The 27,937-nt window shown below is 36.6% G+C and overlaps 1 protein-coding gene across 2 annotated transcripts in view; it reads left to right on the forward strand.

The window, feature by feature from the left end:
* The window catches only part of Foxp2 (forkhead box P2), a 571,048-nt gene that overhangs the window by 177,985 nt on the left and 365,126 nt on the right, over positions 1-27,937 (forward strand). For both annotated transcript variants that reach the window (XM_055612683.1, XM_055612681.1), the window contains exon 3: positions 16,822-16,915. The gene's annotated coding sequence lies outside the window, so the exon portion shown is untranslated. The remainder of the gene's footprint in view (positions 1-16,821; positions 16,916-27,937) is intronic.

Raw genomic sequence — 27,937 nt, forward strand, 5'->3', positions numbered from 1 at the left:
CATGATTTCCTCCTTTTTGATTGCTGAGTAGTATTCCATTGTGTAAAAATACCACAATTTCTGTAGACATTCCTCCGTTGATGGACATCTGGGTTGTTTCCAGGTTCTGGCTATTACAAATAAAGCTGCTATAAACATGGTTGAGCAAATATCCCTTTTGTGTACTTGAGCAAAGTTTGGGTATATACGTAGCAGTGGTATAGCTGGGTCTTGAGGAAGCACTATTCCTAATTGTCTTAGAAAGCACCAGATAGATTTCCAGAGTGGTTGTACCAGTTTACATTCCCACCAGCAGTGGAGGAGGGTTCCCCTTTCTCCACAACCTCTCCAGCATGTGTAGTCCCTTGAGTTTTTCATCTTGGCCATTCTGATGGGTGTAAGGTGATATCTCAGGGTCGTTTTGATTTTCATTTCTCTGATGGCAAATGAGGATGAGCATTTCTTTAAGTGTTTCTCTGCCATTCGATATTCCTCTGTTGAGAATTCTCTGTTTAGCTCTGTTCCCCATTTTTTAATTGGATTACTTGGTTTGCTGTTTTTCTGCTTCTTTAGTTCTTTGTATATACTCGATATTAGTCCTCTGTCAGATAAAGGGTTAGTGAAGATTCTTTCCCAATCTGTAGGCAGGCGTTTTGTTTTGATGACAGTGTCCTTTGCTTTACAGAAGCTTTTCAGTTTCATGAGGTCCCATTTATTGATTGTTGCTCTTAGAGCCTGTGCTGTTGGTGTTCTGTTCAGGAAGTTGTCTCCTGTGCCAATGAGTTCTAGGCTGTCCCCCACTTTTTCTTCTAACAGATTTAGAGTATCTGGTTTTATGTTGAGGTCCTTGATACACTTTGACTTTAGTTTTGTGCAGGGTGATAAATATAGATCTATTTTCATTTTTCTGCATGTGGACATCCAGTTGGACCAGCACCATTTGTTGAACATGCTGTCTTTTTTCCATTGAATGGTTTTGGCTTCTTTGTGAAAAATCGAGTATTCATAGGTGTGTGAGTTTATTTCTGGGTCTTCTGTGCGGTTCCATTGATCCTCCTTTCTGTTTTTATGCCAATACCGTGCAGTTTTTATTACTATTGCTCTGTAGTACAACTTGAAATCTGGGATAGAGATACCTCCAGATGATCTGTTGTTGTACAGGATTGTTTTAGAGATTCTGGGTTTTTTGTTTCTCCATAAGAAGCTGAGAATCTTTTTTTCAAGGTCTGTAAAGAATTGAGTTGGTATTTTGATGGGGATTGCATTGAATCTGTAGATTGCTTTTGGCAGGATGGCCATTTTCACAATCCATGAGCACGGGAGATCTTTCCATCTTCTGAGATCTTCTTCAATTTCTTTCTTTAAGTTTTTCTCAAACAGGTCTTTCACTTGCTTGGTTAGTGTCACCCCACGATACTTTATGTTATTAGTGGCTATTGTGAAGGGTGTTGTTTCCCTAATTTCTTTCTCGGCCTTTTTGTCTTTGGTATACAAGAGGGCTTCTGATTTTTTTGAGTTGATTTTGTATCCTGCCACTTTGCTGAAGGTGTTTATCAGCTGAAGGAGTTCTCTGGTTGAATTTTTGGGGTCGCTCATGTATACTATCATATCATCTGCGAATAGTGACACTTTGACCTCTTCCTTTCTGATTTGTATCCCCTTGATCTCCTTTAGTTGTCTTATTGTTCTGGCTAGGACTTCAAGTACTATGTTGAAGAGATATGGAGACAATGAGCCCTTACTCTTTACGATTCTGCACATAATATTGACTATAATGGTGCCGCTGTAGCTAAACCATTTTGATGAACATAATAATTTTGATAAAGTGGTTGATGAGGAAAATAGGAACTGCAGTGTCAAAGGCAGAAAAGTAAGTGTCAGTGTTAAAGCCACAGAAGATAATGTTTTGTTTTATAGATAGATAGATAGATAGATAGATAGATAGATAGATAGATAGATAGATAGACAGACAGATATCCTAAGATTAACTTCCTTGGGAATCTCAGATATCTGTGTTGCCAATTTCTTAAGGTCATTATGTATGTCAGCTTCCACCAGATAAAAGGTCACATTCATAACTGACAAATTATGGATGGGCAAAAGAGAAGCTGTGTGAATACACCACCCATCTGCTCAGTCACGACCTTTCCCACGGCTTAAGTCACATTAGCATATGGAGGATAGTCTAGTCATCCTGTAGCTATCATTTTCTAAAGGGACCAACTGTAGACTTCTCAGTGGCATTAATGTCATGTGATGTGTTCATGAGCTGCTTTGAAGAGCCGAAGTTGTCTTGCAGGAGATGAAGCAGAAGGTGTCCCAGAGGCTTTGCTATAAACCATGTGAAAAGTGTCACGTTTCATATGGTTGGGACCCATCGCAACTGACATGATGTCATCAGAAGGAGTAAAGCTTATGACTCCTTATATCCCACCCTTTAAGGAGCCCCACCCAGATTCTCAACATTATAAAAATATCAGTGGGTTCCATAACACAGTCAGCAACAGCATCACTCGTTTGATGTAGGTGAGAAACTCATTTCTCACACATAAAGATGATTGTCATTGATGACTATCTTTTATCAGGCTTATCTGTAACACTGAGCTTTTCATTGAAAGACTCGTTCTAGAATGTTAACACTGTGTTGTACAGGTTAATGAAGAAGTTATCAATGGTGACAATACCCACTTTTCTTGAGTTAAAAGCAGGCCTGGGTTATGTGTTCTGATGTGGTAAAAGCAGTTCATTCCAACCTTCCTCATCATTTTGCAGCCACTCAGTTGGTACTGTAAGAGAAGACACATAGGGCAGGAGAGAGCAAAGGACTCTATCTATTCCTGACATAATGATTCTGAAATGAAACAAAAATGTCTCTCAAATATTGTTCCATTGCTATTCTGACCATTCTTTGATTTTTGCTCATCAGCACTTCCTTTTCCTAAGAGTCAAACCCAAGTATTGGCCATTCTTTATCCCTTCCCTATTCTCTTTCTTTTCTTTTTCTGTCAATATGTAAGTTTTGAATGGATTTCGCTCTGCTTGTAGAACTGCCTCACTTTCAGATTTTTCATTATTACCTTATACACTGATCACTTTTAATAATTAAATGGATTAACTTCTTTGTGATTTTGGAAGGCCTTACAGATGTGCCCCTCTTATACCGGTTTCAGACATGCTGGTTTGTAAGTATAAACCACTATGGTGGACTTATGCACCCTTTATTATAGATCCTTGATTCATAACTTAATGGTCATGTCACTCTCCGTTTGTCGGGGGTGTGGATCTCAGCTGGGGTCCTAGAGCTCAGCTTCCTGACAGAGAACAGGAATTCCAGCTCTCTCAGGGGCAGCTGGAGCGCTTTCTGGTGAGGCCTGAGTGAAGTTCACTGCTGGACTAAGGAAAATACAGTGCTTATTCATCCTGTGGGGTGGGGGATCTGCAAGTGGTAGGCTTGACGGTGGAAAACATTTTTCACAGAGAGTTACAGTTTAGCTCTTTTAAATGAGATCGCTGGTGGCAATGGAAGCTCAGGCATTCCACAGCCTATGGTGATACCAAAGTGTTACAGCTCTTGGTTAATGCTGCTAAGCATGGCAGAGGTGCAGGCAGTAGCCCATACCTGGTTGTCTTGTAGCAGAGACACAGGCCTGGTAAGGCCCAGGCCCAGCAGGCTAGAGGGTGGGGCCCTGTGAGGAATAAATGACAAATCTCAGATGGTTTTGAAGTGAGAACGTGTGAAGCTTTATTTATGTCAAATCAAGAGCAATATAAAGAACAGAGGGAGGGTTTTTTAGGGTGAATGTGTTTGATTCCCTGGGGCCAGGGGTCAGGGATACTTAAATGGTCTATCACAAGAAGGAAAATACAGTGCTTATTCATCCTGTGGGGTGGGGGATCTGCAAGTACAGTTGAAGGTCACTGCTGGACTAAGATCCTTAGCAAGGGTGGGGTGTCTTCTAGGAATTCCTAGATGCTTGCTAGAGCAGTTTTCTTATCAGGGAAAGTCTGGCCCGTAACCTTCCCCGATGGCTCTGTGATGCTCCTTATAAGACCTGAAGTCACCCAGATCAGGGGAGACTTCTCAGAACCCCACTCTAGGGAGGCTATCATCATGGACAGAGCACAAATGACTGGCTACCAGGAGATGACCGACTTCCACCTTCCCCAGCGGAGCTCCACACGGTCACTTTCCCTACCATTAAAAACCTGGCATCATTTCTTGGTCCTTCCTTGAACTTCATTTTTCCTTTGAAGCTCCTTTTTCATCCTTTTAGTATACTATCCTGTGTAGGCTCCTGCTAGGTTGTGAATTCTACGGATCCTGTAGGAAGCTGTTCCTTGTTTCTAGTCTGCCTTTCTGTGGTCCTTCACATCCTTCTCTCCTACGGTACCTCAATCAGATATTTATTTATTTGTTTATTTATTTATTCTTCTGTGTTTTAAAAATACACATCTTGACCTTCAGTAGCACTGGGTCTGCTTCACTGTCTACCTACCTTCCTTATTCATCTTTCATTCGGCAAGCCCACAAATCTATTCTTCTCATTACTTCATGTTTTGCTATTAAGATGTAATCTTATCATTTCCCCCTTTCCTCTCTCCAAACCCTGTGTATGAGCCTCCCCCTTACTCTGAGCTGGTACTGACCTGAATGCCTCCTCCCTGCTGACAAGCTTTCATAGTACCCAAAGCCACCATATAGGCTTCCAAAGGAGGGACGCAAACAACAGTCATTCCCACTATGGTGCCTCTGAGCCACAGCAATGACCACCCTAGCAAGATGACCCAGAAACCTTAGCTTTTGACGTTGTGGAGCAGTATAATGCATCCTTTGTATTCCTGTCTTATGTTTTTAGAAATTATTAGATTACTAGCTAAAATTATTTCAACTGTTTAGAAGTCAGATGAGTCTGTGCAATATATATATGTGGACTGTGACTGTGGAAAACACTCCTGAGCATCTTACTCCAGCTAATAATATATAAACAATTTAGTGACATAATCATCTCAATATTCTATAAATGTTTAAATATGAATCACCAGGGATATATAGTCTATTCATCCAAAGGGAACACTGTGTCAGAAAATGCCTAAAGCAAAATTTATACTTAAAAGTTTGCATGTTCCCCCACCATCTGGTTATTGACAAGAACATCCTAGATGATGTGCTGCTATATTTACTACACTGTATCATTATACTATCTCACTGCAAGTTGTTCTCACAACCTTAGCGGGCCTGTTTCCTAGCTCCTAAGAAACTGTGCCTAAACTTGCTTTTCATTCTTTTTCAAAACGTTTATGGGCATCATTCTGCAAATCTTACTTAATTCAAAGCTCATGTAGCCTTCAAATACTCTTTTTGTGCATTAAAATTTAGATATTAAAATCTTAACTTTAGAAAATTACTTATACATTAGCATATAAATTACATAAGTGTATTAAAATATGTATAACATGATTTTTTATTTTAATTATTTTAAGTGTATAGTTCAGTCTCATTAATTCCATTCTCATTGCTATAAAATATGACCATCATTTATATCTAGTTATTTTTCTTTTACTCTGCCAAAATTGAAATTATTTACCCTTTAAATAACAGTTTCTAATGACCTCCTCACTCAAGCTCCTAACCATATTCTACAGATACAGTATAACTTGAATTGTCTATATATTCCATAAATGTGCAGTCATGTAGTTTGTTCTGTTGTGATGAATATATGTTATTAGCATAGAATCTTCTAAATTCATCTGTGTTACAGCACATATAATTTTATTCTTCTGAAGGCTTAGTATTATTGCACTGTATGCATATACTCAATTTCACTTATATATACATCTTCAGTGGGCATGCATTCATAAATATAAACCATGTTTTCAATGTATGTAATTATAATAGTCATCAATTATTCTACACATTTGTTCCTCTATAGTACATAGATTTCAAGTCATTTTGTAGATATGAATATTTATTTAATATAAAGTAATATATCCAATATGGATGAATATTAGAATATACGTTTGACCAGAATGTATGCAAACAAGTACTCAGGCTAAAAATCAAGACCGAATTCAGACGTTCACCTTTTCAGAATTACTGTGTAAGTATTGCTGCAAGTTACATTTTCTGATTCAATGAAGACACAGTGCTTGCTAGAACACAGTGCCATTGGGAAAGGCCATGACGTGTAAGAGTAGCCATGTCCCTTCCACTGGGGCTGTAATCTAACGATGTTTCCGATGTTCTCAGAGCTCTTGCCTCTTCCCTGCTCTGTTCTTGCCACGGTTTATTTTGATCGTTGACAATGGCCACACCTCTTACAGGCTAAAGTGAAGGGGGGGGGAATCTCCACCACCAACAACAACCAAAAAAACAAAACAGTTGAGGCTTTGGAAGTTTCCTGGAAGGCATGCATGGCCTCTCTATCAGTGTGTCATTCAGTTTGGGTATTGTGACTATCACTGTTATTAAGGAATCATCAGCGACAGCAGCAATTCGTGTGTGTTCATGGAATTATTACTGTATTTCACTGCTTGGTTGGCCTGCTGGCTTCCGGGGGTCATGTTAAAGGTGAGGAAATGAATATTTCATTTAAAGAAAGTACTTTTTATAAAGTTTGTATTACAAATCAACTACAGTCAACACTCTCAGAAGGAATAGTTCTTTTGTTTTGGAGGAATCAGACTAAATAAACATATGATCGGGTATATTACACAGTACTTACATATTTTTGAGTCCTCTATCTCTAAATATTGTTCCATAAATACATGTTTATCACTCAAGGCTTCTTATTATTTTTTAATTGTTATTTGAAGAAATGGGCATATATTTTATGTATAAGATACTGAGAAGAAATGGAGTTTGACATGAATTAGCGCTTAGAGCTTGGCTAGGGGAAGAACAAGAGCAAATATAGATTTGTAAATAAATGTCAATGATTTGAAGGTCAATCATACTGTTGATACATTGAATTCAGACAGAAAATGATCATTTGCAGTTGTAACATTTGTAAAATGAAAGTTTTCTTTTTTTGCTTAGAGTAAAAATTGAAGATGTTAACATTAAAGAGTTTCTATGTGATACACCAAAAATTTGATTATGTTGTTTGAGTTCTAAATTTTATTTTTATGTTTTGTTATTTATCTACTAAATTGTGTCTCTTCAATGACATAATTTAAATGAATAATTATATTATTAATTTAATATAATATATTTAATATAATTTAAAATACAAATTTATAATATAATTTGTGTAATAATAGTAAATTCATAATGTAAAATTATAATTTAACTGAATAAATTTAAATGTACTTTTGAAATTCTTTTTGTCTGCTATGATTTCTCACTATCAATTGTCCATTAAGGTCTGACTCATTTTATGTCTAGAGTCTTACGTTCTGAAAGCCATGGTCCGTCATTCATTTCCTCCCTAAGCATTTAAAAAAACATAATCTGTGCCATGCACTTTATTTTCTGCTTCCAGTATTGCACTTCAGTAAGCCCTTGAACATGGCATTTCATGCACTGAGTCTAAAGACTGACTAGTGTTCAAATTTTGTGAAATGAACAAAGAAATAACACGTGAAAGGGAAGGGGTAATTCAAAAATTAGTGATCAGTCTAAATGCAAGGAAATTGACATTGTTTCTACTAAAGCTCTGTGGTGGTGTGAGTGCGAATAATTCTGATAGGCTCATCTGTTTGAATACTAGGTCCCTAGTTGATGGAACTGTTTGGAAAAGATTAGGATGTGTGGACTTTATTGAGAAGATATGTCATTGGTGTTGGGCTTTGGTGTTTCAAAAGGCTTTTAATTCGCTGTCATAGACTTTAACCTTCTGAAAGCATAAGCCCAATTAAATGCTTCTTTGCCTTACTCATGGAGTTTTGTCATATCAACACTTAGATTTATATGACCTAAACAGAAGGTGGTGCCAGTGTGAAAGGCCTGACCATATTAGTTTTTTGGAGGAATGTGAAAGACTTGGGTTTTGAACTAGAAAAGCAATTGAATGCTGAACACAAGGTTTAACAGTGTGTCCTTTGAGGAGCTCGGGAAACATGCAGAGAAGCATGCAGAATATGGAAGCCCAGATCAAGCGATTTCAGGAGGGAACAATGTTAGTCCCTGAGCCACAGACCATTCGTGTGTTGTCCTTGTCCTAAGAATTTCCCTGAGGATGAATTTAAAAAAAAATGGCTTCATTCATTTTGTGGAGGAAATTTCAAGACACCCTAAAGTTGTCTCTGCCTTGTGGTTATTAGTACTCAGTGTATAAGTCAATTTGCCTACTCTCTCCTTTTGGAAGACATAATGACTACTTCCAAATTTAACAACCATGAACCACATAAGCATCTGTACCCAGTTTCCATCTGCACATAAGCTTTTGATTCAGTTGGATAAACACAAAAGTGGACAATTGTGGGATAACACAGTAAATAAATGCTGAGTTTATGAGAAAATGTTGATTCTTTTTCCAAAGTGGGATCTTTGGCATTCCCACCTGCATTGGCTGAAAATTCTGACTGTTTCACATTTAATGAGATTATTGGGGCATTCATACTTAGAATTTCATCATTCTAAAATGTGCGCAGTGATTTCTACAACAAGTGTATAGTCATATTTTACTTTTAATTTAATATGGTTTTATGATCACACAAAATATGGAGCATCTATCTTCTTATGTATTTACTTGTTATCCACAAAAAAAAAATTTTTTTTGTGAGATATCTTTGTGGTCCTTGGCTAAATTTTAAAATGATTATTTTGTTTGTTTTATAGATATAATTGACGTTAGAGTACTCTGCATATTTTGGATAAATATTCTTTATCCAAAATTAGTCTGTTTGAGCAGTTATTTTCTCCCAACATGGTTCATCTTCTTACCATATTAACATTGCTTTTAGGAAGTGGAACTTTTGAGTTTTAAAGATGTCCAGCTTATCAAGTGTCCTTTCAAGGACTGTCTTTTGGGTGGTAGCTTAGATGACACCTATGTAAATAAAGTTACTTCACTTTTCCTTCTACTATCTTTTGGGAGTCTTGTCGCCTTTCATTTTATGCCTAGGCTTATGATTCACATGGAGTAAACTTTTGTGAAGGATGCAGAATATGTGTATGGATTCATATTTTTCCAGTTTTTCCAGTGCCAATTTCTGAGAAGACTCTCTACTCCTTTGTCAAATATAAGTTGACTGTATTTGTGTGGCACTATTTTTTCAGCCTTTATTCTGTTCCATTGATCTTTTCTTCCACCAATACAATACTGTCTTTCTTACAGAAACCTTAGTGTAAGCCTTAAAGTAGTACTCTTTGAGTCTCCAAACTTTTCTTGATCAGTTATAACTATTTTAGAATTTTTCCTTTGCTTTCAAATTCAGATGTATTTTGTCAGTATCCACAAAAATAACATGCTGAGAAATTTTTTAGTGGATTTGAACTGAATTTATACGTTTTGGAATGAAAACATGCTCATAATATTGCATGTACCTATCCATAGACCTGGGACATCTGCCTCCTTAGATATTCTTTGTTTTTTGTTAATTACATTTGTGTTTTTTTATGGAGATGCTATATGTAGACTGTTAAAGTTAAACCTGCATATCTTGTTTTGGAGGGAGCTGACATGAATGTTATAGTGTTTTAATTTCAGATACTGTTACCTGTTACTAGTAAATAGGAAGGTTAACTTTGTATGTGAGACATTTTTATTGCAAAATACTCTATAATTTCATGTTACATTCTTTACTCATATCCTAGGTTTGGCAATTTTCACTAACAGCAAGTCCAAGTTCACTTTGAAATTATACTTTATCACTTATAGTATAATTAATCTAAGTTCCTTATAAGTACAGTGTAACTGGAATGTCTTCATGTCATCTATTGGATATGGGCATCATTCTTTCAAAACACACAACGCACAAAAGAGAGGTTTTCGTTTATGAAAAAAATGTGATTTAACTCAGTATGTTGTCTTCCAACACTTACTGAAAATACCAGAAAAAAAGTGAAAAGAGGAAAGATTTATATTTTTGTTCATTATTTCAGAGGTTTTAGTCTGTAGTTCATAGATTTTAGGCCTTTGTGAGAGAAAATCTCATGACAAAAAGGTGAATCAAAGAGATAAGCTTACTTCATGACAGCCAGGGAAGAAAACAAAGAAGAAATGTTTAAAGGCAAGATGTAACCTTCAAACATATGCTCTCGGTCATTTACCTCCTCCAGTTTTTCCTTGCTTGGAAGTAGCCCATGCAACTCCAAGTTCATCAATGGAATAATCCATGGATGCTGCATCAATGAAGTAATTCATGGGTGCTTCATCGATGGAGCGATCCATTGATTCGGTTATCACTTTCACTATCCAGTTTCCTCTCTTTTGTGTTGTCATCTGAAGACCAAGCTGTTAACATCTGTGTCAGTGAGGTAACTTTTGTATCCATTTGGTTTCTTGAGGTGTTCAAAGTTAGTTAGAGAAGGCAGATCACTGTTAGTAGAAGCTCATTTGAATAGTCATTGAAGGAAAAGAAAGCATGGAATAAATAGCTGAGAATAATAATAATAATATTTTCTCAGTTCAAAACTTTAATATTCATTCTGCATCAACTCACCAAATTCTATACAATGACTGACCGAATGCTCGTTTCACTATTGACAATTTTGTCGCATCAATAGGCACAATACCCGTTTATAAATATATTTTATTGTGAAAGAAGCTGAGAAAAAATGGCAAAGATTAGAACTATAATATTCCTAGAGAAGCAATTAGAAGATATGATTTGGTGGATGTAGTAGACTGAACTTGAAATCTCAAGTCATCTAGGTTTTTCTACCTGATAAAATATTTATCACTATCAAAATCTAAATGAAAAATGCCTTATTCTAATAATCCTAAGTTTTTTTGTTTTGTTTCTTTTTTTAATGTAGACTAAAAGACTTTTTTCTTAAATATGAGTATTCATTTCCTTTGTTACATTTTAGATGGATTTAAACAGAGTGGCTGCATAGATAATTTCCTCAAATTACCGCTTTGTCTTATGCATGCAGACATAGTTAAGCCTTGTTATTTTCCTGAACCTTTTTTGTAGATTTCAGTAACATTTAAATATACAAGTTCAGAAAGTATTTACAAAATGTAGCAAAATTATTGATATACCCAAGTCTTCAGGTTTATGTCACAAAAATTATTTTTTCTTTTCTTTGCAAGACAATTTAGTTGTGATTCTGGCATATATGTCACTTTCTCTACCTGTTCCATATATGATAGTTGTTTTTCCTTGGTTTAGTCCATTATAGACATGATGGGAAGCGTGGCGGCATGCAGGCAGCCATGGTGCTGGCGAGGGAGCTGGGGGTTCTACATTTGTATCTACAGGCAGCATGAGGCAAGCCTAGCTTGAGCATATGAGACGTCAATGTCAGCCCTCCCACCACAGTGACACACTTTCTCTAATAAGGCCGTACCTCCTATTTATCCCACTTCTGATGGGCCAAGCATTCAAACACATGAGTCCGTGGTGGCCATTTCTCTTCAAAACACCACATTCTACTCCATGGCACCCACAGATCAGTAGCTATACCATAATGCAGAAATGCATTCAATCCAACTTCACAGGTCTGAGTAGTCTATAACAGCCTCAAACTTGTCTAAAAGTCCAAAGTTCAAAGTCTTTTCTGAGATTCATGAAATCTATTGCCTGTAATCCCTTGTAATATCAAAATGGAAAAGATGGTCAAATACTTCCAACATACAATGGCACAGGATATACATAACCATTCCAAAATGAAGGAAAGAGAACATAATGAGGAAATACTGAACCAAAGCAAGACCAAAATCCATCTGAGCAAACTCCAAATTCTGCATCTCCATGTCTGAAGTCAAAATGCTCTTCAGACCTCCAACCCCTTTAAGTTTTGTTGAATGCAACACACTTCTTGGGTGGAGGGGTTTCTACTCCTTATTAGCAGCTCTCTTGGCAGAGAGTTCCTATGGCTCTTTGATCTCCAACATCTTGGGGTTTCCAAGGTAATCCAGGCTTCACCTTCACAGATTCACACAATGGCCTTTCTGGGCCTCCATGCAGGAACATTCCAGCAACATACCTGGCCTCAGAGGCTTTTCTTAGTTGTGGAGGGATATTCCACAACCCCTGCTTTGTGCCCTGATTCTAAACCTAGAACCATGTGACCAAACCTGCCAAATTCTGCTGCTTTTTGGGATTGGAACAAGTTGTTGTTCAGTTGTTTGGTTCAATTACATCTTTACCAGCATTCTGTTTTGATGGTTTCCCTTGCTGCTTCAGTTTGGCTGTCCTACAACTTTCTCTGTAGATCAGATTGGGTTTGAACTCAGAGATATGCTTGCCTTTGTCTCCTGAGTGCTGGGATTAAGACTGTGTACTTCCCCACCTGGCTCTGAGGGGTTTTGTGGGGGGTTTTGTTTTGTTTTGTTTTGTTCTTTTTTTTTAATTCCTTTTCAACTTGTAAGATTAGCTTCCACCTAATACCAGCATTTTCTTTTATCTGTTTATCTCCCATAACAGAAAATTTAGCTCCATTCTACTCGCTTTCCTTGCTTAGCTTGCTCCTTTTCATTGTAGATCTTCATGAGAATGAACACTAATAACCACAAGACAGAGTCAATGCTATGTTGTTTTGAGATTTTCCTCTACCAACAAAATTAATCCAAAACTTTTTTACTTCAACCAGATTTTTTGGAAAGGGGCAAAAAGCAGCCACAAGCTTCAAGAAACTATGATGAGAGCAGTCTTTTGGCTACATACTAACATTCTTCTTCTCTGAAACCTCTTGAGCTGGATCCCCACAGTTCAAGTCACCGTCAACACCACTGTCTTCCATCTTCCTTCTGGGATGAACCACCAGGCCATACTTTTTAATCCAGAGTCACAAAGTCCACTTTCATTGAAACAAAAGCATGGACAGGCCTCCCAGAGCAATATTCCACTTCTCTCAGTTTGGTTTGTAACTTAGTCTTCTGTCATTTAAATAGAATACTGAGGTGTGTGGTTAAGGTATTTTCTTTCATTATCATAAAAAGAATACACTACTATTAACCCACATTGAATATTGCATACATACAGCAGTATATGCAAATTTTATTCCCTTTTCATTGACCTACCCTTCTGTTAACAGCACAGGAATATAAGAAAGTAAAGCAAATGATGCTTCAGGTACCACCAAACTTCTGTCAAAACATTAATGTGATTTATTTAGAGACACCGAGATAAAACAAAAGTATGCCTTGAAAGAGCAGTTTCAATGAATGTTGGTTGATTTTATAGAGGCAGTGCGAAATATTTGTTGAAGGGTGTGGTGGTTTGGATAAGAATGGCCCCCATAGACTTATGAGTTTGAGTGTTTTGCCTATAGAAAGTTCCATTTTTAGGAGGTATGGCCTTGTTAAAGGAATAGTGTCATTGTGGGGGCTGGCTTTGAGGTCTCATGTGCTGACGCTGTGCCCAGTGTGGCAAACAGCCACTTGCTGCTGCCTGTTCATATTTACAGCTTTCATGTCTCTTCTCTCTCTTCTCCATACTCCCTGCTCACTGGTCATCCGCTTTCCCAAAATTATTGCCCTTTCCAGCTTTATATAAAATAATTCTATATAGAGAGAAAAAAGTTAGAAATTTATATATATATATATATATATATATATATTCATATAGAGATATGGAGCTATTTCAGAGGGTGTTAGATATATATAAAATTTCAGATGAGAAAAAGGTCTATAAATATATATGCATATATATATATTCATATATATTTTTCCAGTTCTGGGAATAATATTAGTAGAGTTACAGGAAGCAAGAAATTGCTTAAATAAAGTACCACTCGGGGGAGCAGACCTGCTGCTGCGTGTGGGAAAGGTGAGGTATGGAGCTGATGTTCCCTGCCTCAACTAGCTGCTTGAATTCTGAGATTAGCGTAATTTCTTCCTTCCATTATTTTCACTTCTCTGTTTCTCCAGCTTATCATCTTTCTTTATGCTTTGTCTTCCCCTTACGCAACAGACCAGGACAACTGGGTGTAGAATCTTGATTGATATCAGAGAATCAACTGGAGAAGAATAGTGTAGATGATTATGTGTATGGAGGGGTCTTCTGTAGGTGAGAGAAGATGAGTTCATGGGGGAAAAGTGCATAAGAGAAATTACACTTTTGATCATTTTTTTTAATTCTTTATTAATTACACTTTATTCACTTTGTATGTCTCCTGTGGTTCCCTCCCTCCTCCTGTCCCAATCCCTCCCTTCCTCCACCCTCTGCATACATGCCCCTCCCCAAGTCCACTGATAGGGGAGGTCTTCTTTTCCTTCCTTCTGATTCTAGTTGTAGCCCATGGCAGTTCAGTAACCAAGTGGGTTCCATAGTAATGGGGACAGGGACTGTCTCTGACATGAACTGATTGGCCTGCTCTTTAATTACCTCCCCCTGAGGGGAAAGCAGCATTACCAGGCCACAGAAGAATACACTGCAGCCCCCCTGATGAGACTTTTGATCATTTTTACTCCATGATGGGCAGAACTGGAGGTCTGGATGTTCTCCATAGTAGGGAGAGTCAAGGAAGGAGTGTGCACTATCTGATTGATCATGTGCAGCTAGGAGAGGAAACTTTTTGTTTTGTTTTGTTTTGGTTTGGTTGCTTGCTTTTTCTGTAGAGTAGGCAGCTGGAATTCCAGGAAGTGGTCTGGACTTCGAAGAGATGTGGGTTCAATTTGTGTTCATCCTCTCTTGCAGTTCTTCGGGAGCAGTAACTTGACTCTGCATGCCCAGTTTCTTCATTTGTCATGGAAACACTGGTGCTCTAATCATTTTCCTCTCAGCTCAGTGAAAGATTGCCTAAGTGTTTTTCTACTTTTTGGGTTAAATCTACTGTCTATTCTACCAAAAATTTATGTGTTTTTTTAAACTCTCATGCATATTCAGCTTTGTGTTTGTTTGTTCATAGAGTCATCTATCCATTCCACAGTTATTGATTACCTACTATGTTCCCTTGCAGCAGTCTAGATTCGCAGCACAGAAAGATGCTAACAGATAAACACTGTGGCCTATGGAGTTTCCACTGCTAGAGTCAGAATCAGTGTACGCAACCACTAAGAGCAGTTGTTGTTCTGGTAACTTTATAGCATTAAGCCTTTTTGAACCCCCATTCTTTTTTGACATTTTATTTAGACAGTATATTCTGATTATCTTTCCCCTCCACCAACTCCTCTCAGATTTTTCTCACATCCTCACTGACATATGAGACAGAATATTTTTATCCTCAAATTTTACTTATTTATTTTCCTGTTTGCAGTGTCTCTACAAATGAATGGTGTTATAATATTGGCCTCATGTGAATGTCTAATGCAAACAAAACAGACTACTATAGAATTTCTTCTAAGCCCTTCATGTATTTTACCAACAATATATTATTTTTTAAATAGTTTATATACTGAATGTCTTCTAGCAAAGACATATCTATCGTTTTATAGAGATAACGTGAATTACTACCATGCAACAACTGGAGAAAAACTAGAAGATTGTTTTGGAAGTTGTAAACTATGACTATATATGAAATATATATGAAACTATAATCAAATATGAATTTGAAATTATCTAGATGCCTATATTTTAATACACAATCATATAAAAGTAATTATGGAAGAAACAGTAACATAGGCAATGTAAAGAATGAGCTCGTGTTTGTGTAAGATCTTAATATTTGGAGAAATGCAGATGAAGGGATGAAAGAATAAAATGATAGGATGCAAAGAGCAGTAGCTGAATTACCTCACCGTTGATGCCATCAGTCTACCTTAGTTGTTGTGTTTAACATGATGCTTTCAACTATGACCTGTAGAAAACAGAAGGCTGTGGAAAACCATGGAGACCTTGGGGAGAGTCAGTAGCAGGGAGATTTTGCCACTGTGATGCAAACAGCTTCTGTCAGTGTTAACAATCCCCTTACACTTGTAAGATTTCACCGGAATGAAGGTTTCCTTAGCTTAAATGTGTCTGGGAATATTGTTTAAAAGTAGTAATATCCAGATTCTTAGAAGATAGAGCATATAATGCCACTCAAATTACTTCAGTGCCTGGGTCAGGCATTGTTCATCAAATACAGTATGCTGTCCTGTTCCAATTTTAAATGTATGGTCAGATCAGCTTTCTGTGCCATAATTACCCATCAATCATCATAGATGGCTAGATTAAAATACATTTTCTATCTATAAAAAGCGCTACAAATTTCTTTGATCTTTATACATATAATGTATTTATCTAAAGAAAGATTATGAGAAAAATAATTCAGATAAAAGAGGAAGACACTAGGAAAACAAACTGCTATGTAAGATATAACTGGAAAATAGAAATTCAGATAATCATTGAAGTAATAACCCTTACATTGTGTTAAAAGGAGAAAATGATTACTACCAATTTGTTAATTGTGCAAAGGCCTAGATAGCTTATTAAGTATGTGTTGAAGAGGCAATTGAAATCAGTCATATTTTCTGTTAGAAATCTACAACAAAAAATACTTTTCTATTATAAATTATAAAATTTAGTCATCAGAAAGTTCAAACCTTCCAAATCTATGTAGGGGGGGAATGAAATATGAACCTCTGGCAGTGTATCTTATGTGCTCCCAACAATGAGATTTAAAGTTTTTGAAATGAAAGTGTATCTAATACATTTCATACTAATTTGGGGGTTCACAAATAATGAATGAATTAAACAGTCTGTTTTGGGGAATGAATATGATCTGTTTGGTTTAATACTTGAACTAATTGGGACACATATTCAAGGCTAATTTTCAAAGTAATGACAGCTATTTATCTGTAATCACAGGTCTCATCCTCTAATGTGATGCTGGGGCCGGATGCACTTAGGATTCCATTCCAAGGTTGACTGGCTAGGTGTGTGGAAGACTGGGAAGAGGCAGGTAAATGTCCTTTGGGTACTAATTCTCTTTTGCTCTTTGTGCTGTTTTCCTTGATTTCTTTTTAAGGTTTATTTTACGCCTTAGTATTTTGGTTAAGTATGTTTGCAGAATGTTACCAAGTTTTCGAGGGGTCACAGAGGTGCATCTAGTCCTATTCATAGGGATATTTTGCGTTCTTGATGACACCTGTGCTTATTACTCAGCTTGCTCTCAATTATTAGCAAAAAGGAATTAGAAATTCTGTTTTGAACTGTGAAAAAGAAAATTATTTTTTCAAGAAAAATCACTTGGGATATTTTTGGCTGCCATTGTGCTGGCCTCGAAGAGCTGGTATTTATCATTCCTACTAGTGTCCATGTATGTGTGTGTGAGTCCAGTTGTGTGTATTCATGTCTGTCCATCTTTCTGACCGTGTGTGTGTGTGTGTGTGTGTGTGTGTGTGTTAAAGAAGAGTGAACCTAAGGTCAGACACATGCTTAGTGGGATGCAGAGCTCCAAGGCCAAACAATAGGTCGAGCTCTGGGAGTTTTGTGGAAGAATGGGAGGAAGAATTGTGGGAGTTGGAGGTGTCAAGGAAAGCACAGGAAGACCTACAGAATCAACTAGCATAGGCCCACGGGGGTTCACAGATTCTGAAACACTAACCAAAGGGCTGCGTGGGCGGGACCTAGACCCTCTACACATACGTAACAGAGGTTCAGCACCGTCATCATGCGGATCCCCTATCAAGGGGAGTAGCAACTGCCCCGACTCTGTTGCCGCCTTTGGATCCCTTTCACTTAGTTGGGAGGCCTTGTCTGGCCTCAGTGGGAGAAGATGCTCTTTGGTGCTGTGACTTGAGGTGTCTCCTGCTCATTTTCATCTGTGAGCTAATGTTATTTAAATTAAATTCATATTTACTTTGTCAAGTGGCCCCAACATTCTGAGAAAAGTACAAGGTAGCATATAAAATGGCAACACAATTTTATTTTTCAAATATGAGTTATTTTCTAAACTTGGTTTGGACCAGTTCTAACTAATGTTAAGTGCTAAAGAGCTCAACTGTTCAGGAAGAATTAATTTTCTTAATAAAGTCATCCATCTTTAAATTTCATTGTTGCTGCTTTAATATTTCCAAAGCCAACATAAGAGATTTTCAATCTCTAGTATTTATATAAAATTAGTTTTTCACATTCACTGTTGAACTGCTCCATTATCAAGTAATTGGATATATATATGTGTGTGTGTGTGTGTGTGTGTGTGTGTGTGTGTATGTATATATACATACACATATATGTGTGTGTATGTGTGTGTGTGTATGGAGCTCCAGGGCCAGACTACTTCAATGAGGCAAATTTCCTCTACTCTACTCTTGGAAACTAAGCATGGTTAAGTCTAGTTATTACTTGTGTAAAAGGCACACACACACACACACACACACATACACACAACACACAAGATGAACTTTCTTTTTTGAGAGAGTCTCACTTTGTGGATCAGGCCATTCTGGAACTCACTGTATTCCAGGCTGACCTTGACCTCACAAGATCATCCTTGCTTCTGCCTCCTGAACACTAAGATTAAAGGCCTGTGCCACTGTGCATATCACCTATCAAAAAGGAATTTTAAGTGAGAAATTTTGTTTCAGAATTTTCTAATAGATACCATCAACTCTTACTGTTTTTATTGTTTTTGTTTGTTTGTTTGTTTGTTTTCTTTTCTTTGGTTTTTTTGAAGAAAGTCCTCAATGGGAGAGAAAGTATCCTCAGTAGATTCCCCTTATCACAGGCAAGCAACAAAACCTCATTTTTGCATAAATTGACCTATCCTCATTTCTAAATCTTTCTCCAGATAGAGCCACCTTAACTTTCCTGAGGGTTTTATGCTCACCTACATTAATTATGGTTAAATATTTTCCAGCTATTTTATTTTGTGCTTTACCTATGATTGTGCTGTAGTCATATTACCAACGTTATCACTTTGCCAAATACAGAAAATGAAAAGATTCAACACTTAGCCAGCATTTATGATTTTCAAAGTGATATGACCTGTTTTGACTCCATTTTCTCATTAATTGTCTTTATGATGTAAGTGAAATGGAGACTATAATCTTTGTTTGACAGGTAGAGAAACTAGACAACAAGGAACTCAAAGGATGTGGGAAAGCAATTTGCCTGTGGTTAATAGCTAGTAATTAATAACGAAAAGATTAGAACATTTGCTTTCTAACATCCAAAATTTTATGTGGAGGGAGATATTTGTATTTACCATAAAGTTAATGGTTACATTGGCATTCTCCATATTAGAGAAGCTTTTGATAATATGGTTTTGCATCCTCCTATTAAAAAAAATTTGTTTCCATGGGAGCAGAGATACTTTGATTTATATTAAGATAAGTGTTTTCCTCTCTGTTGACACATCAATATAACACTATTTAGCAATGATCTTTCTTTTATGTTAATCTCTAAGATCTCATATTAATATGTATCACAATATAAGACATATTATGAGCTAAAAGGTCTCATAGCGTTTACATTCAGTCTCTTTTAAAAAAAAAATCAAAGTCTCTTTAACAATCCAAAATCTCTTTAAAAGTTCAAAGTTTCTGAACTATGGACTTCTGTAAAATAAAAATAAATTAAATACTTCCTTATTCCAAAAGGGAATAATCAGGGCAGAGTCACAATCTAAACAAGACAAAACCAACTCCAACTGTGCAAGTAACTCAGTGTCAGATGTCTGGGACTGCTCAGGGTCTTCTGGGCTCCTCACAAGGGCTTGCCTCAGAACTTATCGCTTGTATCCTTGGTTGAGGCTGGCTCTACTCCATCACCACTGCTGGCCTTGGCAGTAATCCCATGGTGCTGGCATATCTAAAACACTGGAGTCTCCTGCTGTAATTGGTCTGGATTTTCGTCAACAATCCCCCTTAGGCTCTTTTCATGGTGCCAAGCCTCCACTTCTCTGCATGATCCCTTCAACCCTGGGGCTTCAGCAGCTATCGAGGTTGCACCTTCGCCAGTAGTCTCAGATCATCTCCATGACCCCTTCGTACTTTCAAAAGGAGCACCTCATGTGTGACTCTTTATCCACCCTGTTCAACTGCCAGCACAGTGTACAAGCTTGGCTGCCTCTGGACCGCAGCTTCTGTGTGCTACATCGGAGGAAATACTCCCAGAGAGTTAGACCTCTATAATGCTGATCGCTTCTTAATCGCTAGTAATTTCTCAGCTCCAGCTAACCAACATTATCATTTCAGTAAAGCAGAGCTTTCACTTCAGTGATGCTAGCCTCTTGTTAATTGTGGCTGATTCTTCACACCCAGCTGACCAGAATGACACATTCTTAATTTAAAATAGCAAATGGCTCCAATAAGGCCTTTACATTACAAACTGTTCCTCCATCAACTGCCCTGAAATCCTCCCACCATCCTAGCAGAGACAATGTGACTAGTTCTGTACCAGTTGCTGTCCTTGTTAGGTTTACAATTGCTGAGATGAAATGTCATGACCTAAAGCAACTTGGACAGGAAAAGGTTATTTGGCTTGCATATTCTGAATCACAATCCATTGCTGGAGACTAAGGAGGTACCTCAAACTGTGTGGGAACCTGGAGACTAAGACAATGAAGAAGTCCAGCTTTCTGGCTTGCTCCACATGGCTTGCCCTGCCTAATGTCTTAAAGAACCCAGGACTCTCAGCCCAGAGATGGCACTACCCTCAACGGAGTAAACCATCCCACATAAATCATTAATGCTGAGACTCTTAGCCAAACTTTGGGCAGAGTGCAAGGAATATTATTGAAGAAGGGGCAGACAGAAAGACCTGGAGGGAACAGGAGCTTCACAAGGAGCCCGTCAGAGGCAAAAATCTGGGCTCAGAGGCCCTGCAGAAACTTATAATCAACCAAGGACCAGGCATGGAGAGGACCTAGACCCCCTGCTCAGATGTAGGCCATGGACAGCTCAGTCTCCATGTGGGAGCAGTGATAGTCTCTGTCATGAACTCTGATGCCTGATCCTTGATCACCTCCCCCTAGCGAGGTAGCCTAACTAGGCCACAGCAAAAGAGGATCATGATAGTTCTAATGAGACCTGATAGGCCAGGGTCAGAAAGTAGGGGAGGAGGACCTCCATTATCAATGAAGCAGGGGATAGACATGGGGGGGAGAGGAAAGGTCAGTGGGATCAGGAGGAGATTAGGAAGGGGGCTGCAGCCAGAATACAGAGTAAATAAATCACAATGAATAATAATAATAATAATACACAGGTTTTTTTTTAAAGAAAATGTACACAGGATTACCTACACTATGGAGGCATTCACTCAGTTAAGGTTTGTTCCTCTGAAATGACTCTATGTGTGTCAAGTTGAAATAAAAATAGCTAGAACACTCGGTTTGAGACATTCCCACTCTTTGTAGTTTCTATTGTTTGTCCTAATTTTTTTTTACTTAAAAATAAGCAAAGAAATACACAAATAAAGTAAAGCAGACTTACCTGAAGATTATTAAGAATCCATGAGAGAAATTATTTTTTTGCAAGATGATGAGTCTTCTTCTGGGAAAGAGATTCAGTTCCTTGTTCAGTTCCCCAAACTGCTAATTAAGGTTTGGTGGTGATGTTTTTGTGGTGGCAGACATTGGTTCCACAGATCTAAATGAAAATTAACCACATATTGCTGTAAATAATGCATATGCATACTGCCAGAGCCTCATCGTAACAGGAAAGTGTATTTAGAGAAGCATTTATTCTCGGGCATTTTTAGAATTATCAGCCCTTGAACCAGAGGCATTACAGGAAGAATAAATTAATTGGAGACACAGATTTGGAAGTTATATCAATTTGTTTGTCTCCTTACAGCAATTTCAAATTTAAAATTTGAGTAATGTATCATTTTAAAGTTCATAATTATTATATTTATGAAATTGAACATGGTAATTGATTATAAAATGGTTTCAGGTAGCTATATTTTAGCATTAAGGATTAATGCTATCTAAAATTCATTGCTTATTTCAGTCTGGCTAATGGAAACAGACTATAGCCTAGTTTGAGTTATTCTCTTTAAAATTATACAAAACCCAGATAGTTAACCCATTTTAGCTATTGCCCTATATGTGAATCTTTAGTTATATATGTTTGCCTTCACTGGGCTTAATTAATATCCTATTGTATTTTTGCATTATTTCATCATTTAAAAAGTAAATTTAATATTCTTCCATTTATTAGTGTTCTCATATCTTCTCTGCTTTTTAGTGGCCTAAAAGTCTTCCTATGTAACATCTGTTCTGATGGTACACTTAGATAATCACTGTCTTTATTCTACTGTAACTAATGGAAATGGGTCATGTATTATAGCCAAAAGCTGTGTGTGTATTTTTTGTTAATAAATGTTTACTTCAAATTACATCTATATAATTATATCATGTATATTTATGTATGTGACATCTTTTCAGTTTAGAACATTGACCTCTGTACCAGCATTTAGTTTGAGAAAGATCTTTCAAGGAAATTTTTGAGGCTGTTTCCACTGTTATATAAACTAGAAAGTTAGAGCCACTCTAACAGTTACTTTTCTGAAGACAGATGTGGGTGGCTCATGCTGGCAACTTGGGTAACATCCCAGCACTTGGGAAGCTGAGACAGGAAGATCACCATGAGTCTAAGCCAACTGTTGGCTATAGAATGAGTCATATGTAGGTAAGCCTAGGCTACCTGAGAGCCTTCCTTTAAAAATGACTTTTCAGAATTCACTACAATTCACACATTAGGATATGATTACATGTAGATGTATGTGATCAACTTGATCTCAGATGATGCCTTTGAGAGGGCATCTTTCTTAGGTTTCCTGATTTTGGGTTCCTGATTGTTCCTGTCACTGGATTTTCCTTCCATGTTTAGAAGGTTGTTCCCATGGCCGAGGGAGTGCACTACTTTTTTTCTGATTTGATTATGTAAGGTATGAAGGCATTGTTTCGATTGTCCTCATGGCTGTTCCTCTCTCATCCCTTTTGTTTTCTCTCACATCTTCCTGAGACACTAATTCTAAACCACACAGATTATCTTCTGGGTACCTGTTCTGTCTCCATTAATTTTATGAAGTATAACTTCTTTTCTTCCTTATTTTACAAAGCTTGAGGATAATTTTTAAATGTCAATAGATAATTCCCATTAAGATACAAATAAACAACTCACCACTAAAACTAATTTTTCAATAAAATTTAGCACTCTTTCTGTCTTTGTGGAGAGTATGGGGAATAAAACTAACCAAATATGGGATCTCCCAGGCAAATGTAACAGAAGTGTAGGCATGTATATTTATAAGACTGTGAGCCAAGTGGGGATAAACTGGAAATGTTTAAACTTCATCTGGAATACTGATTCTATAACATGGAAAGGCCACTTCTAACATCTTTTCAGATGATCACATCAATATCAGCATTGCTCTTAGGACCAGGTGGCTTTGTGTGCCAGCCCAATAAGAATTTTTTATGGAGGTCTGCATAGAACGGTGGGAGGGTGCTTACCTTTATCGGATGTTAATATGCAGAACCTGTTCTACATGCTTCCTGTTGTTCTTCATTGGTTTGGGAGCTATAAGAAATATATTTACCAGAAGACTCTGGATATGCATATATAGATGTTTTTAGTGATCCCTTGAAGTGCTGAAAAATTATATATTTGTTCTCTGGAAAAGTAAGCATGTTTCCCTAAGTAAGACTTCAGCATTATTTTTTTTAAAAGATAAACTGTCACATTAACTCATCATTCCAGATTTCATTTCTGTTGATGGGAGCATAGTATCTGAGCAGAAATCTTATATCACATGAAAAAAAAAAAAAAAAAAAAAAAACAGGGAGACAATGAAAATGGAACTTTTTTCATGTAAAAATGTGTGTATTTATAATTTTAAATTTATGGTTTATAAATATACACTTGCAAAATTTTGATAATAGTACATTACATGCAAGAAATCAAAATATGGATTTTTAACTGGCCTGCTTTTCAATTCAACTGAACATTAAGTACCTTTTTAATGGTCTTATTTGCTGGGAAGAGCACCATTACAATAATCTGCTTTTACAGCCCATATCAAATATAAACCAGCATTGCTTATTACAAGGTTTGTACTTTGGGAGACATTTTCACAGCATCTAACAGTTCTGCCCCACATTTCTTGGAATTAGTCTTTAATGATATCATTTGCCAAAAGTGAGTTGTTGCTCAAACTCACTTGTTGTTTGCAGTGAAAATCGAATGCAGCGGCTGTATTGAAAAACGCCACATAGATTCGTGAGGAAAGGTCCCCAGAAGCTACTGATACATTAGTCCTATAGGGAAATGCCACCGAAGGGCCTAGGTGTTTTAGGATTCCTTTTTTACTCTTCCCTTCCCATTGTGAAAGTTAGGGGTTTGGTGACTGCAACCATGTTTGTTTTGTTTTGTTTGAGAGGACTGACTATAACTGTAGATTTTATGAAAATAAAGGTAGAGACGGATGCCTCCTTTTAGCTCTCAACCTTATTAATAAACTCTTCGCGTGTTGAACTCAGCACCCGATATTGTAGAAACCATACCTATGAGAGCCATGGAAGAGCTGCTTCTTCGCTGTGGCCTCCTAAAGCTCAGCTCACATTTTCACTGTGCTTCTGCCTTATTCCAGCCTCTAGCTGAGACTCCCAGCACAGTAGGTCTAATACAGATTGATGCCTTTGCCTGAAGATTGATTGAAACACAGAGTGTCTCAGGGTTTCTGACGATCACTGAACCATTTTATTGAAGATAAGGTAAATAAAATAGATTGCCATATGAGAATTCTCTGAAATCAAATGGAATAATTTGGCAGGTTTAAGCCCATGAAAAAGGCTAAGAAGTGAGATCGAATACCTTTTGTGTTCAGTGTAAGAAGGGATAAATATTCCTGCTAGTATTTGACCTATGAAACTTATTTTATCAGTACAATAAAAATGTTAAATGAAATTATTAATTTATGCTGCTGATTGGTATTAAAATGAGTCATCTGTGAAAGATCAATAGGGAAAAAAATTAACACCACTATATTTTAAAGTATTTTTTAAATTTCTGTAACACTTAAGGGCATGGCTCAGTAGTCTCAGAAAATTTAATAAACAACACAAATGGATGGATTTTCCAGAATGCACTTCAGAATCTTAAGATTCTATATAACTACAATTCTTGGCCACTATTGAACAATAATCCTAAAGTTGAGTCTTTTGTTCTTTAATAAAGATTATGTGTTCATGTTTAGAAACTTTTGGGGGGAAATGTCCTGTGAAGTTTTCTTTTTGTTTTGTTGTGTTTCAAATTTTGTTTTGGGAAAAGAAGCTTTCAGATTTTTCTCAAAGAATAATACAACATGTATTCTATATGCATTACAATCCAAAATAACATAGAGGACAAATATTGTTAGTGACCTTAGTCTCTGAAACTCTGCGAAATGCTAACATTGCATATAATATCATGTGTGGTAGTTTGATTGAGGTGCTTCCAGAAGCTTCTACCATTTAAATACTTGATCTCTAGTTGTTGATATTGTTTTGGAGAGACTTAGGGGTATGGTCTTGCATGAAAAGGTGTGTCACTGAAGAAGGGCTTGAGATTTCAAAAGCCATGTGCAATTTCTGGTTGTTAAGAGTCAAGAGTGACTTTGGTTCTTGTCAGTGACTTTGACTGTTTTTCTTCCCTGGGATTCGTTCTTAGGATTCCAGTATCTCTAGTACTAACATATACTGACTAAAAATAGATTTATTTTGTGTTCTTTCAGGAGAAAACTGAAAAGGATTTTGTTGCTTAATTTATATGATGGAGTATAGAATACAATTGCTTATCTAGTATTTGTTAACTATTTTCATATTTTAGCATCTGATTATCCCTTCATTGTGATATTGAATATGTATTTTTTTCTTATTCATCTGTATATTTCCAAGCCCATTCTTCTATCCAGACATATATGTTATTGTAGATTGCAATCATTTATTTCTTTTTTTAAGTCTAAGTTTTAATGAATCTGTCTGCCATTTAAACTACATGTTAATTAAATTTTTCTTGAACACCAAGACTGTAAAAAGTCTCAGTAGACATTTAGGAATATGCTGAATGATTGGATGAGAGTAATTGTAGCATTTTGGTAATCAAGAGCCTGTTCTTTTCTTGATCCCTACCCCTTTACTACCCATTCCTTATTCCTCCCTACATTTGGGTTTAATTGTATTCTTAAAAATCCTCTGTTGATTTATATTGTTGTACATCTTGCTGTCATTATTGATGTTCTTTCAGCACTTTGGGTTCTAATAATAATTATAATTAATACATCTGAAAGTTCATTTAGTACTAGATACTCTTCCAAGTGATATTTTGGATACTTGTCTTTACTGACTTCAATTTCAGGATGAAAGCCTGGACATCAGCGAAGTGAAGGAATCTGCCAGTGTACTATAACTGTTGAATTGGCCATGAACCAGACTGTATGCTGAGAGGGCCAGCACCCTGCCTTTCAGTGCTAATAATCAGCTTGAAACTAACATAATTTAAATGGAGTAACTTCTGAGTTGCAGTACACACTGAAAAATAAACTACTTTACTTTCAAATTAAAAAAAATAGACTGAAAAGGAAAATATTCTTGAAAATTCAATGAACATATATAGAGGTTGGTAAGAACTATTTATATGTAGTCAATTTAATGTGGTGTCTTAATATTTACTTTAAGTATGTTTTTTTAGCAAACTGTGCATTCCTAAATGCTATCTTCGTTTTCACTCTAGATTTATCTATTCTGTGGATGTAGTAATGGTGAAATATCTTCATTATGTAATCTTCATGTCATATATATATATACACATTATGGATGTCATATGCATTTCTATCAGATATATATAGTCAGATAACTACATGATGTATCTCTTTTCTTTGCCAGCAGAGTCCTCATATTGCTAAGATATATTTCATTATTATCCATAACACAGACACATCATGGAACCCAACACTCTCCTCAGTTTCAAGGGACAGATGTTGACTAGCAAAAACCAATTATGATAACTCTATGTCCTTGGAAATAATTGGCTTCCTTATATTTACTAGGTTAATAGATACTGAAAATGTTAAATAACTTCACAAACATTATATAAATAAAAAAATTATAGTATTTAATTACTTTATTTTACCCGGAGCTCTTCCACCACTTGACTAAGAGAAGTACTGACTTTCCTTTTCATTTAATCATTTTATGAGTTAGCCACATTTTTTACTTGAAGCTATAAATATTCTTACAAGTACACTCATTATAATTATTGAAGATTATTATGTGAACTTCACTTTCACTGCGCTTCACTTTGCTTTCACTTTTCTGTTTCTTAGTGCTTAGAGAAGAGGATTGACAGCTTAAGAGGGAGAGCAAAGATGGAAGTTTGTCTTTCAGGGAGGCAGACAGGTCATTAAAGGCCTTGAGTGGTTTCTGTGCCATTGTCACCAGAAAGTAATGCAAGGAAATTTAGTTATTGCATAATACCACATCCACTTCCATGGTAGTATAGAAATATCCATGTTTACCAAGTTCAGGTTCTTTCTGTGTTATGAAATAGGCAACTAAATACATAGATTTGTGTTTCTTTTTTTTTTTACTTGATGTAGACCATTTATTTTAATATTTGTCCAATATCTTAACATCTAGTACTTTCTGAATAATGCTGAAATAATCAATCTATATAGCCTTAGGAGTTAAGCGATTTACTCATTATATTATACCCACCAATGAAATAACCAATAATATTTAAGTGAATATAGATGTAAACTCTATTATAGGAACAAAATGTTATTTATTCATAAGGGAAAATTTAAATACCAGAATGTTATCATTGCTTACTTAAATGTGGTATGGAATTATATGACTACTGCTCTTTTATTTTTTTCAATCAACAGTATTCTCTATGAGATAAACATTATTCATTATGTATATATTCATAAGAAACAGTTTTTCCCCTCAGTTCTCAACCAGAATCAATTTTCTGGCTGGCATAGAATTTACTCTCTA

The sequence above is a fragment of the Psammomys obesus genome, unplaced genomic scaffold (assembly GCF_907164565.1).
Source record: "Psammomys obesus unplaced genomic scaffold, mPsaObe1.curated_primary_1811, whole genome shotgun sequence".
Classification (NCBI taxonomy): Eukaryota; Metazoa; Chordata; class Mammalia; order Rodentia; family Muridae; genus Psammomys; species Psammomys obesus.